The 12,500-nt window shown below is 35.6% G+C and overlaps 1 long non-coding RNA gene across 1 annotated transcript in view; it reads left to right on the top strand.

Moving 5' to 3' along the window:
• Positions 1-3,003: 3,003 nt before the first annotated feature.
• LOC118763736 overlaps positions 3,004-12,500 on the top strand; it is a 12,956-nt gene continuing 3,459 nt past the window's right edge. Inside the window, exons 1-2 of the long non-coding RNA XR_004999488.1 lie at positions 3,004-3,041; positions 3,618-3,625. This is a non-coding gene — a long non-coding RNA (uncharacterized LOC118763736). The remainder of the gene's footprint in view (positions 3,042-3,617; positions 3,626-12,500) is intronic.

The following is a 12,500-nucleotide window of genomic DNA, read 5'->3' as shown; positions in this document are numbered from 1 at the left end:
CGACGAAGAAAGACGTGTATCCCATTGCGTAATGGTTTAAAATTCAGAAAAGTGAAACATTCTAGTCCATCTAAACATTCCGGTTTTCTAGTCATAGAATAACAAGTCATTCTAGTCAGTCTAGTTTGTTTTGATGTTTTGAGGAAGGGGGTTAGCCGATGCCGTCGATCACAGTGCTAGATTGATACTTGTTTTCTCGACACCAAATCGATAGGAGTCAAAGTCCCCATCAGCTGAGTTTTAACTCAGGACACAAGGACAGACGAAATGCTGCTGCTAGCATTTTGCCCTACGTGCTAATAACGAGTCTACCATCTCATCGCCTTCAGAATTTATTCCTACTATAGGCACAAAGCCTGAAATTTGGGTGGAGAAGGGTTTGGTGATTGCCTCAAGTTCAGTGCACAGCAGCTACTTATTTTATCGGCCTCGAAAAGATGAAAGGCAAAGTCGACCTTGGTAGAATTTAAACTCAGAACTAAAAAACGGACGGAATGTCATCAAACACTTTGTCCAGCGTGCTAGCGTTTCTGCCAGCTAGTCACCCGTGTTCCCTTTATAATAATTGAAAATAAAGTATCACTGTCATTATGTTTAGGTCATTCAACTGTATTGTTTAAGTTAGCTGCAAAGTTTAGAAGTGCAGCCTTCATAGCCTCCCCAAAGGGTATCCGTGCAATATCATATGTGTCATTCATCTAGAAATTGTAACATAATACTGGGCTAATACAAATCCAAATTATTATTGATTTACTAAAGCTGAATTCTTTAAAGGTATCTAAGTTTGGCTATCAAATCCGAATTCTTTATAACAATAACACAATCCCTTTTATCAGTGAAATTTATATGGTTTTAATAGCATTTCGGGGACTTCATGAATGGCTTTGTAGAAACGGTCATAGAAGAGAGAATTTCTTAACTTTGTTCCGACTTAGGACAAACTGTAAATATTCTGCGTACGAAGATACTGCTGAATTTGCGGGTTTATGGCCCATACTTACTGCGTCATAAACCTCTGCAGCGTTCTTCCTTTTCCTTTAGGATAATGAGCAGAGTTACCGAATATAAACTAGTAATAAACACCCATCATGGACTGGACTTAAGTTCGTATACCAATTCAAAGGTAGGAATCACACAACCGATGCCAACTGATTGTAGCCTCAATAAAATCTTTATCTGTTACTTTACTGAAACATTTGACTGAGGCCATGCTAAGGTTTTGTAGGATTTGCCACATCTAAGTCAGATTCCAATGCAATGCACGCACACACGCAAAAGATAAACGCATATGTATGTATGTGTATTTTGTATTTTTCTATCTGCCTATCTGTCTATGTATCTATTTGTTTCTCTATCTATCTGTCTATCTATTTATCTATCTATTTTTTCTTTGTCTTTTTCTTTCTTTCTTTCTTTCTATATATATATATTAAATACAGGGGTGGTGGTGCAAAAGCAGGTATACAGTAAGTATCACATCGATGTTATAATACTTAAATCATTTAAATTAAATTAGTTATCAGTAGTTATCATTTTTGATATTTTCGGTGTCATTAATCATAATAATACTTTTATCATAACGATAATAATAATTTTATTGTAAATTTTAATTCTTTTGATAGACATAAATGAGTATTGTTCGGGTTTTCTTTTTCCACAACTGTATACCTACTGCTGCGCCACCCTGTGTATTATGTATATATATATATTTTTATATATATATATATATATATATATATATATATATATATATGTGTGTGTGTGTGTGTGTGTGTGTGTGTGTGTGTGTGTGTGTTGTGTGTGTGTGTGTGTTTGTGTGTGTGTGTGTGCATGCATACATACACACACACACACATATATATAATATATATATATTTATATATATACATACATACATACATACATACATACATACATGCTTTTGGATCAAAACCGTTTGAGTGAAATTCGTTGGTACTCTTGAGTTTCAAGCATGATGTTAGTCGTCAGTCATTTTGAATTTTATCAAATTCAAAATGGCTGACAACTACCATCACACTTGAAACTCAAAGTTACCAACGAATTTGAATCAAATAGTTTTGATCTATACATGTATCTCCCAATAAATTGGTTGAGTGTCTTTCTTTCGTTTGCCCAGTCACTCGTATATATTGGCTCCTCCCACGTCCATTAAGACTTACTCCAAATCCCCCCTGCGCAATCCCACTAAGTTTGTTCGATAGCTGCAAAGCTTATTTTGTTGTATTTGTGGTATTATTATTATTATATGTCTTCCGTTGTATATAACCGTAAGTTTTCGTGCTGTTATATATTCATAAGTATTCGTGTATTGCATCTTCATAAAGTCTTGTTTCTTTCTGTCACAGTATACATTCGTCTGCTTTCTCCCAGTTTGGGCTCTTGCTACGTCCATTTGGACTTAACCCATTTCATGCTGCGCAACTCCACTAAATTCCTTCGATTGCTGCAGAGATCTTTTTGTTATATTGGTGGTATTTGCATAATAATAATTATTATTTGTCCGTTACATATAGCCGGAAGTCTTCGTACTGATATAAAGGCATAATTTGTCGTGCTTTATATTATATCTTGTTTGTTTCTTATTTCGTTATTGTCCACAAGGGGAAAAACACAGAGAGGACAAACAAAGGGATTAAGTCAATTGCATTGACCCCAGTGCGTAACTGGTACTTAATTTATCGACCCCGAAAGGATAAAAGGCAAAGTCGACCTCGGCGGAATTTGAACTCAGAACGTAATGGCAGGCGAAATACCTGTAAGCATTTCACCCGGCGTGCTAACGATTCTGCCAGCTCGTCGCCTTGTTTGTTTCTGTCTCAGTATGCAGTCGCTAGCTTTTTCCCAGTAGCTTAATAACAGCACTGGCGCCTCCAAGATTGAGTCGTCGTCTCAATGATAATGGCACAAAACCAGGATGATATTTTGGCTCATTGACCTACGAGGAAAATTCAGCTGCGAATTATCCGTATATTTTTTCCTTGTTGTGTTCTGTCTATTCAACCCTTGACATATATGTATATGTGGGCTCTCCTTACAGTTTTCATGTCAAACAATTCGCTCACAAATCCTTAATGGGCTCAGAGTTGTCCAAAGTGACTCACTTGCCCAAGGTGCCGCACAGTGGGATTGAACACGAATCCCCTTAGCTATAAAGTGATATTCTTAGCCAGAATAGTATGTCAGCGATTATATTAACATAACTCTAAGGATGCATAATTTTCGTTTAGAATCCGGACATTACAGATAATTCCAACCAAACTATTTTAATCAACCTACGGGATGTATTATAGATAGAATTACCTCTACACATCTCAGTAACAAAATCTTTATTGCAGTGTGTAATTTATCAAGTGAATAGATATTCGTTCAGAAACTCGTTTCGCAGGTAACTTATTACCTGCCTATTATTCACCGTATTATAGTTTCGTTAGAATGCTATATTTTCCATATAAATTTTCTGCCCTTTTGTATTTGCGTTTGAATTACCTGGATATAAAACATATTGTCGTGGAGCATATGCTATGACATTTTGTTAATAATATCTTCGAATTACAATGCTTCTGTTCATAAAGCAGATATTCATTCTTTTATAATAGAATATTATGTAATTTCAATGTACTCTGCTTACATTGTATAGCAGCGAAGAGGGATTTTCTGAATGTTTAAGTATTGCGTTGATACAATGTTATATAATGACGTCGAACAATTTGAGCTGAGAATGTATAGTACTGTTCCAAATGATTGTCTTTCGATGGTTTTTGTTACAACAATATCTCTGCGGTGTCGATTCCTCAGACTAGCCGTTAAATAAGATCCTGTATAATGAAGTGGCTAAAACATTCAAAGTTTTTTCAACAAAATATTGCACTCTTGCTTACAAAATGGAATTTCTTTTACCTTTCAAAACGATTTAAGAATTAGACATTTGCCCAAAATATTTTGTTACTTTGTCAAGCTGTTGTAACTCCTTTTCCGCAATTACCGTGTAGGAAGTTATACATCTTGACGTGTAAAAATTATAGTAATAATAGCGAGACTGTATTATATTTTATATGATAATATTCAGACAAAGGAAGAGACAGACAACAGAGGCAAACAAGGCCTGTTTATAATGGTATATGACTCAGGTACATTTGCGTTGTGAAATATTATATAAGGAAAGCTAAAATTTCAAACGAACTGGATATATCATATATACATGGATGTTGAAATTTCAATTAATTATACAGTTATGGAAAATATACTCACCTTTTGGTTAATTATAAAATTGATTTATGATAAGCATATAATTGACTGGTCTATTTGACAGGAAATGTTAACGAGAAGTTGGATGAGACAACGCACTGTGTGTGTTGGATATGATTTTTAGCCGAGTCGTTCACGAACATTAACGGATTAGTGTGTGTGTGCTTGAGAGGCATATAGGTATACCAAGAGAAGCACAGGCATACCGAGAGGCACATATATTAATAACATTAATTGTTGAAGCTAATGGAGAAGATAGCAGATGAAGTAGATTGCCAACATCCTGTACTCTTTTCCGCCACGCAGCAGATATTTTGCCTTCAATCATCTCCAACAAGAAAGAAAGAAAGAAAGAAAGGAAGGAAGGAAGGAAGGAAGATGCGTTTATAATATACAGAATCACAGAAAAAAAATTTTTTTGTAAATGTTAAATGAATTTCTAAAACACTTTGCATATTTAATTAAGAGTTTCATCTGGAAAAATGTGTAAGATTTGCAGAAACTACATTGTTAAGCAGAAGCAAAAAGACAGTATTGAAAATTTCAAATCAGAGTTAGTTCGCCGTAGACAAAGGCAGTTTTAGATGAATACATCTAAGGAACATTTACCTTAACAGTTCATTGCCAGATGTGTCATGTTTGAATTTATTGCGCTTCCCAAGAGAGAAGTGAAATATCTAGTTTTTATAGTAAAGGTTCTTATACAACAATAAGTGCCCAAACTCTGTTGCATTCGTGAAATGAGATGAATATAAAACGCTTAGAGTTATAAAACTTTCAGACAGAATAAAACTTCAGAAAAGTAATGTATCTCATCACTGGCCTAGAAAGCAGGAAAGCAGGAAGCTACAGATAAACGTCAAAAATAACGAAGATAATAACCAACCGTCAACGACTAGCTTTTGAAGATCGAATCCTACAAACGGCGACCGCACCTGTTCACCGTCAGGAAAACGCTGCTGCCTACGCCTGGGCATCACTAGCTACGGCAAGCCCAGTCCTTCACTCAGCAGATATTGACAGCAAATGGACTGCCTAACTAATGGAACACGAACTCCTCGATGAAAAGAGGAGGATTGAACGCTCTATTTTGCTATCGTGTATATTATTGTGCCTTATTCTGCTCAATACCACAGATTTGCTTGTCAGTTGTTTGACCTTAACAAGTTGAGCATGTTTATAATTGGCTTACGATTTGTGCATCTCTGATCACGAGCAGAGGTAGTGGGGTAGCATCATTGCTATGCATTGAGATGAATTCTTTACGGGTTTGAATAATTCACCTCTGGAAAGATGGGTGTTTTGTTCAACATCCTTAAAGAAACCTAATACAGGGACCTTTTGATCAGGATGGCCTACTCGACCTGAGGAAAATTCTAATTGGGCCCCACCTACAAGGTCATGCGCTGTTTATTGGGCTTCGTATAATTATACCTCAGTGTCACTTTGATGGCATGGGCTGCTCTCTCACACAATAATAATAAAAAACTGGTTCTGAATTTTCTAATCTGTAATTGGTATATGAAATAATAATATGAATAGCTCTAATGCAGTTCCAGCAGTAGCTCTCTTGGATTCTGATCTTAACTGATTGCAAGTGTTAAAATGTACATGTTTTCTCATGCATTTTCCCAAATTATTTGGCAAAAAGGAAACTGAGTATGCTTATTTCTTATTATTTGAACTGCTAGGGTTATTTTCGCAGTTTATCTAGTACAACACTTAAACAATTAAATGGCATTTTTCTAAACAATATATTGACTTATTTCGGTTAGTGACTTACTCAAGAATATACCAACACTAGCGCCGCTGAGGGTAATATTCTCTGGGAACGCACAAAAGCGCTTTTCAGAGTTATTTCTTTTGAATTGTTATTATCTCATAACTGATGAACCTCACGAATCTAGTATACATATGTTATTAGGAATTCCACCTATGTTCTATACGTTCTGGGAACGCATAAAAGTCCTTTTGAGGGCCACTTTATTTGAATTTTTACTATCGGGTAACTAATTTCATATTATTACATAACTGACTTCACAATTTAGGTATTCACAAGCTATTTGGAATTCCTAACAACCATATCCTGTGTAAGGCAGTTCGTTTTTTTATGTAAATGCACAAAAAACGTTTTCAAGGCTACATACTTTGTATTGCTATTGGACTAGCGAAACAATTATGAGAACGGATCCAGAGTATAAAACCCGCTTTCCCGGGAAATGCCGTGTACCTCAATATCTATCTGTTTATCTATCTATCTATCTATCTATCTATCTATCTATCTATCTATCTATCTATCTATCTATCTATCTATACATATATATATATATATATATATATATATATATTATATATATATATATATACATACAGTATATATTATATACTCGGCTGGCTTCACACGGTCTTCCACTATCAAATTCATTTACAAAGCATTCGAAGGTCCGAGGTTGTAGCAGAAAGTTCTTCCTAGGTGTGCTATGTTGCAGAATCGAATTTGAAATCACGTAATCGCAAAGCCACCTTATTTACTACATTGCAATGGCTATGCTGATGAGTTTAACAAAACTGGCGGAAGCTCTTTGCAACATTCAAAAAATCAGTCCAATATTGATAGCCCCAAATGGGGCCATATCAGATACCAAGCCTATAAAAACAGGTACTACACTTTGATCTCGCACATCCAGCACGGTATGCATGTGTTGTATTTCAATTAGAACGCCTGGATTTGAGACACATCCGTAACAGAAAATAAGAAATGTGTTGAAGACGACGTAGAAATCAACCGAAATTTAAATAAACTGATTGCGAAGAGAATGTAAGACTCAAACATCCATTGATACCACTTTACCAACATCTGGTTGTTGAAAATATATATATGGCAGAGTGCTATTTAATCGTTGAGAAAAATGCTAATGTAAGAAATTTCATTTCCTTTCTGATAAAATTTGAGATATAGTATCACATAATAATATTGTATACCATTATCTAATGTGTGACAATAAAATGTGATTCGAATGAGATGAAAATAAGGAGAGCAAGTGAATGTTGCATAATATAGAAGAGAAAGAAGATGAGGCAAAAAAAAATTAACACTGCAATACTGCCACTCTCTTGTCACAGGAAGCAAGTTCTCAGGTTTCACGAAAATACATTTCTATCGTCTGTTTTTGTACTCAGGTTAGTGGAAATAGAGAAAAGTTCTGGCGAATTCTTACAGCCGTCTTGAGACACGGTTTAAAAATTAAATGTTCAGTAGATTGTATCGATCTCTTATTGACATGTTAGGGTATACTTGAGTCAAATTTAGCCGTTCCCGTAGGAAGAGGCACGACAAAGAGTCAACTTTTGATTTGATAAATTGTAAGTTCGAGCAGTGTTGTGCTGTGGACAAGAAGCATCTTAGGTTTTGGACAGAATATCGGGACTATCTTCAATGAAGTGCTTAGCGCAAAACAGCGGTGCACTATTTCTTTCGGTAGCACAAAATCAATTTCATTGCCTGAAATATTTTTATTCATTTTGCTGACGCAGAATTATAATGTTTTGGTTGGTTCATTAATTATTGATTTCTATTAAAGTGGAAAGAAACATCTAACCAGAGGGCAATATTATTTTGTTATTTATGAACTTCTTAAATAAAACAAATTTGAGCTTAATATAATGAAATATATCATAAGATATCTATATTCTATTAAATTCAATTTCGTTTGAAACTTGAATTTCAGAAGTTTTCAGAATTTTTTCCCGTTAACATAGGCGCAGGAGTGTCTCTGTGGTAAGTAGCTTGCTTACGAACCACATGGTTCCGGGTTCACTCCCACTGCATGATATCTTGGGCAAGTGGCTTCTACTATAGCCTCGGGCCGACCAAGTCCTTGTGAGTGGATCTGGTAGACGGAAACTGAGAGAAGTCCGTCGTATATATATATATATATATATGTGTGTGTGTGTGTGTGTGTGTATCTGTTGGTGTTTGTGTTTGTGTGCGTATGCTTGTCTCCCCAGCATCGCTTGATAATAGATGCTGGTGTGTTTACGTCCCCGTAAGAGATCGATAGAATAATTACTATGCTTACAAAGAATAAGTCATGGGTAGATTTGCTCGACTAAAAGCGCTGCTCCAGCATGGCTGCAGTCAAATGACAGAAACAAGTAATAGAATAAAAGAACAACATGACGATTGGCCAATTTATTATCAAAAGGAATGTTTTCTCTATTGTTCATTCATAACTCTATGGCGTATGGTATACTTAGGTAAATTCCTCAGCAGCGGAATTAAGAAAATCTTGAAAAAAAAACAGCAATAAAGATTCAAACCTTTCCTCTGCACTTTAACTATTACTGATATTTAAATATTTAATGTCGATCCAACAGCAAATCTCTAAGTCATAGATTCAATTGTAGAAAATAGTAGGTTGGTCACTCGTAATTAATATCGCAACGTCTTGCATATGAACTTGACAAACCACTACAAATGCAGGATGAAATTGCAGGGTCACGACTATTACCAGTTTGATCGTACGTCTGCTCAACCACAGTTGCCGTGGGTGAAAGCAAGGAAAAGATGTTACAACAAATCTATAACACAACACAAGTGATTCATCAATATTTCATCAATGCCTATGGGATAAATACTTTGCAGCATTTCTGTCAACTATTTATAAGAAGGAAACATATAACGCAGATGTTGGCGTTGCTTTCAAGTTTATGGTTGACGGATTAAGATATGCATTAGGTACGATACTACTGTATTTTTGATGTAGCGTATATTCAACGGAAATGCATGGGAATATGAAAAATTTGAAACAAGTTGCTATATATATTGGCATCTATCTATCTATCTATCTATCTATCTATCTATCTATCTATCTATATATATATATATAATATATATATATATATATATAATATATATATATAATATATATATATATATATATAAATCCATATATATATATACATAAATATATAAATATACATATATACGCTTGCATATACATACATATATATATATATATATATATATATATATATGAAGGCGCATGGCTCAGTGGTTAGAGCGTCGAGCTTACGATCGTGAGGTTGTGAGCTCGAATCCCGGACCGGGCTGCGTGTTGTGTTCTTGAGCAAGGCACTTTATTTCACGTTGCTCCAGTTCACTCAGCTTTAGAAATGAGTTGCGACGTCAATGGTGCCAAGCTGTATTGACCTTTGTCTTTCCCTTGGATAACACTGGTGGCGTGGAGAGGGGAGGCTGGTATGCATGGGCGACTGCTGGTCTTCCATAAAACAACCTTGCCCGGACTTGTGTCTAGGAGGGTAACTTTCTAGATGCAATCCCATGGTCATTCATGACCGAAGGGGGTCTAAAAGAAAAGAAAAAAAAAAGAATATATATATATATATATATAAAGGGTAATGAATGACGTTCGTGGAAAACTATCAGTCGCCCATGCATACCCACAACCCCCTCTCCACACCGCCAATTTTGTCCAACAGAAAGAGAAAGGCAGATACAGCTTGGCACAAATGACGTTGCAACTCATTTCTAAAGCTGAGTGAATTGAAACAACGTGAAATTAAGTGTTTTGCTCAAGCCTGGTCCTAGAATTAAATTGACTGCCTAATAATTGTGAGCCTAAAGTTTAAGCACTGAGCCATGCGTCTTCACACACACACAAATACACACACAAACACACACACACGGATATATATATAATATAGTATATTATATCAGTGTGATTAAATCAGAGAATAAATACGAAAATGTAGACGATATATTCTTGCTAAATATTTTAATTAATCATACATGTCAGATATAATCCACTGCCGAATGTGTTATTCCGGATCAAAACATGATAAATCATATAAGACGTAAGGACAGAACATTTGAGTACATGCAACAACATAGTTCTTGAATTAATGTTGTTCTTGCAACGTTTACAAGGGTTTGAAGTGAAGGTTAACTTGGGAAAATGAAATTACTTAATATTACTTTAGTGAGAGAATGGCATTACTAGTAACTTCCATCTGTCTATCAATCAATCAATCATCAATCAATCAATATATCAATTAATAAATCAATCGATTTATCTTCCCGTGTATGTATGTATGTATCTATCTACCTACATGCATACCTACCAAACTACCTACATAACTACATATCTAGCTATCTACCTATCTATATATTCGTCAGTAGAAAGGAAAGTTTTGTCTAACGAATATTTAAAAATAAAGATGGGTGAATGTAGCAAGGATAACACGTATGAATGACGAAGCCACCTTGAGCATCATCCTATCAACCCGGAAAATTTTACTTACTTGCAAATAAATGTGTTAACATGTGACATTATTAACCGAGGTTACCGTGGTCTTTTTCGTGGGCTTTTCTTTCCACGGATAAACCTTATCTGTTTCCCCCTTCACCCTTTACCATTTACATCATGACATTTCTGTGATACACGATTGCTATCGATCGTTTTCTTTCATATTTTACGATCCTTTTTGATCGAAAACCTAGCCTCCTGTTATTTTTTTCTTTGTAATTTGTCCCCTCTGTGTTCAGCCCCCTGTGGCTAATAAAGAAACATATATATCTATATATTTATCTATCTATGAATCTATCTATCTAGCTGTATTTTTATCTACCTATGTATAAATCGGTATGTCTGTCTATCTATCTATCTATCTATCTATCTATCTATCTATCTATCTATCTATCTATCTATCTATCTATCTATCTTTCTCTCTATATATATGTATATAGATATATATACACCGCTGTAAACCTTCTATAATTGTTTAATACCCACGCCTAAGCCGATCGCCGCCAGAAACGTTTGCATGTGCCAGTGCACGTATACTTGTGGTTTCGATTCCCAGATCAGCTCTGCGTTACGTTCTTGAACGAAACACTTGCTTTTTATATTGCTCTAGTTCACTCAGTCGTTAATGATTAACGCTACCTCATTCTGTCTTTCCGTTCACTGGCGGTTATTGGTCTGCTTTCCTAGCCAAAGGAATGGCATCATTCGAAAGTTACTGCAACGGGAGGAAGCACTTTTTAACAAGCAATGTATAACAATGTGCTACGATTTAGTCGGTGTAGTCACACCCACACACACACACATACTCACACACACACTCATACACACATACATACACATACACACCACACACCACACAAATATATGATAAAAGAGAAATGCAAAACTTTCACAAATAGATAATAATTTAATTTCTTTCAATGGCTGTTTTATTAGAAATAAGCATCATTTATTTTATAATTGTTTAATAAGGATGCATAATTAATTCATATAGATTAATTAAAAGTAATATTTATTCAAGATCATCAGGATCACTTCTGCTAATGACTGCCGTAAGTTGTTTGCTGGTTTAAATTCAAGACTTTTATTTAAATTTGTCTTAATTATATAAAGATAATTACATATTTATAGAATCAATGATGTTTAATGATAGTGAAACAGATGTTGAGAGTAATCAAATTATTATATTTGTTTGAAAATTGAGCTATTTTTTTTTTTTTTGTTTATTCTAAACATATGCTCCTGAGGATCATTGTATCTGATTATATATTCTTTTCTAATCTAAGCATAAGGCGCGAAATTTTTGCGGAGTGAGCCAGTCGATTAGATCGACCCCTGTACGCAACTGGTACTTAATTTACTGAACTCCGAAAGAAAGAAAGGCAAACTCGAACTTAGCGGAACTTGAACTGAGAACGTAAAGATAGACGAAATAACGCTAAGCATTTCTCCCGGCGTGCTAACGTCTCTGCCTGCTCGCCGCTTTACTATATTCTTCTCTGCTCTATGCAAAAGGCCCGAATTTTTTAGGGAGGGGGCCAGTCGATAAGATCAACAGCGGTAGGCAACTGGTACTTAATTTATCGACCCCGAAAAGATGAAAGGCGAAGTCGACCTCGGCGGAATTTGAACTCAGAACGTAGCGGGAGACGAAACTCCTATTTCTTTACTACCCACAAGGGGCTGAACACAGAAGGGACAAACAAGGACAGAAAAACGGATTAAATCAATTATGTCGACTCCAGTGCATAACTGGTACTTAATTTATCAACCCCGAAAGGCTGAAAGGCAAAGTTGACCTCGGCGAAATTTGAACTCAGGACGTAACGGCAGACGAAATAGCGCTCAGCATGTCGCCTGGCGTGCTAAGGTTTCTTATTTCTTTACTGCCCACAAGGGGCTACA

Source organism: Octopus sinensis, linkage group LG6 (genome assembly GCF_006345805.1).
Source record: "Octopus sinensis linkage group LG6, ASM634580v1, whole genome shotgun sequence".
NCBI lineage: Eukaryota > Metazoa > Mollusca > Cephalopoda > Octopoda > Octopodidae > Octopus > Octopus sinensis.
The sequence above is the reverse complement of the archived record's forward strand: the minus strand, read 5'-3'. Positions and strand labels throughout refer to the sequence as shown.